The sequence below is a fragment of the Nestor notabilis genome, unplaced genomic scaffold (assembly GCF_000696875.1).
Source record: "Nestor notabilis isolate BGI_N333 unplaced genomic scaffold, ASM69687v1 scaffold19760, whole genome shotgun sequence".
NCBI classification, from domain to species: domain Eukaryota; kingdom Metazoa; phylum Chordata; class Aves; order Psittaciformes; family Psittacidae; genus Nestor; species Nestor notabilis.
Genome location: NW_009912667.1, coordinates 5,962 through 8,174, shown reverse-complemented (window position 1 = coordinate 8,174; position 2,213 = coordinate 5,962).

The following is a 2,213-nucleotide window of genomic DNA, read 5'->3' as shown; positions in this document are numbered from 1 at the left end:
TGCATACATGTGTGTATGGGGAGAGGGGCGTATGCATAGGGGGGTATGCAAGGGGTCTGTAGATGCGTATGTAAGAGCTGAACCTATTGCACACATAGAGGGTCCGTCTGTGTATGGATACCTATGAGTCCTGGGAGAAGGTAGTGCACCGCCTGAGTGTGTGTTTGTGCAGGCAGTCTGCGCTTGCGTAGGTAAATGTGTGCATGCTGGGCAGCTGAGCACGCACCACATGCATGTGTGCAGAGTGTCTGAGCATGCATGTATCTGTGCACGCTGGAAGAGGTGAGCGTGCTGCGTGTGTGTGCGCAGGGGAGCCTGTGTACGCACATCAGGAACGTGCGTTCTGTGTCTGTACATGCTGTCTGTGCATGTGTGTAAGCATACATGGGGGCATCCATCCCCCCAGAGGGCTGCCCCATGGTCACTTTTCCCAAGTAACAAGCGATAGGACAAGAGGAAACAGCCTGAAGCTGGGCCAGGGGAGGCTTAGAATGGATATTAGGAAACATTTCTTCACAGAGAGGGTGCTCAGGCTTTGGAACAGGCTGCCCAGGGAAGTGGTGGAGTCACCGTCCCTGGAAGTGCTCAAAAACTGTGTAGGTGCAGCCCTTAATGACATGGTTTAGTGGTGAACTTGGCAGTGCTGAGGTGACAGTTTGGCCTCATGATCTGAAAGGTCTTTTCCAATCTAGTTGATTCAATAATTCTATGATGTGTCAGCCGTGTGCATTGTCAGAGGGGCTGAACGTGTGCAGTGTGAGTGTGTGCATGTGTGCATGGTGTTGGGGACAGCAATAAGTACTTGTTTGTGCACATAGGGAGCTGTGTTTGTGTGTTTTGTGTGCTCACCTGTAGGTGTATGTGATCTGCGTTGGGGGTGCCCTGTGGGCACACACGTGTGCATACGTGTGTGTTTGGGAGAGATGGGTGTGTGTACCCACACTGTCAATCTGTGTATGCATGTAAAGGGCTGTTTTGGGTGAGCTCCAAGCACTGAGCCCTGACCTCTATCCACAGGACCTGGAGGTTGTGGCAGCACACCCCATGCTGGGGCTTCTGAGGGGTCCTCCTGAGGGGTGCTGTGTGTGCCTGGACCCTGATTGGAGGGGTCAGACTGCAACAAAAACAGGGTCCCAAGAGCCCTGGCCCCTGCCTGGCATGGGCAGGATGAGGCCATACATCTCCTTTGGCACTGGAGGGGCTCGTTTCTGCTAGCTTGCCTTTGCAGCGGGGTAAACTGAGGCACCAGGTACCATCAAGTGTGTCTCCAGACATCAGAAAAGGGTGTAAGCTGGGGTGAGCATGCTGCACCCTGGCCCACTGATGCACCCACAGCACCTCACTGTGAAGCACAGGGCTTCACTAGCCAGCACATCCCCACCATGTCTCCACACTCCATCTCCACCTGCCTGCCTTCCAATTTTTTTCTGACCCCTTTTTCTGTACAGGCAACTTTGATGGGAGGCAAAGGAGGTGCCTGCTCTTCCCTGGGCTTTTTAGGCCAAGACAGCTGCATGACTTGCATAGATCCCTGTGGATGAGCATCATCATCATTCTGCAACAATGGGGCACAAGGGGCAGTGGCTTTGGCCCCATCCCATAGTCAGCTTGCCACCAAGACCTCACACTGCTGTACTGGGTGTTAGTGACATGTGGTGACAGAGGCTTTGGGTGCCAAGAGCTGCTGGCTCTGTCCTCTGTGGGACCACTTGCGTGCTGCAGAGGCAGTTGGCTTTTTCCTTGGAGCATTTTGTGGAACCAGCCGCTGGCCACAGCTGCGGCAGGAGCTGGCTTCACTGTTGGGCTCCACAGCGCGGTATGCGCTTTTGCCTACTTCACTGCATCCCTTTGAGGGGAAAAGTCATCGCTTTTGAGCATCTCTGGAGAAACTGCCCCTCACCCTGCCATGGTGCTGGTGACTCCCAGGGCTCCCTGAGCTCATGGCAGTGCAGCCGCACCAGGCATAGAGCGGCATCCTCACCAGAGAGGCTCTTGTGGAAAACTGAGCCCCTTTCCCGGGACTCAGTGCAGCTCCCGGCCCCGCGGGGCCCCCGGGCGCTGTTTATCTTTGCGCAGGAGATAAATTAGCTGTCAGCCATCCCATTTAGGGGCTGGGCAGCTGTAGTTCGCACTGGCCCATCCCATTTAGGCAGCGTTAGGGACCTCCCAGCGCTTGCCAGCCCCTCCGAGCATCAGTTTGTTGGTGGCTGGGC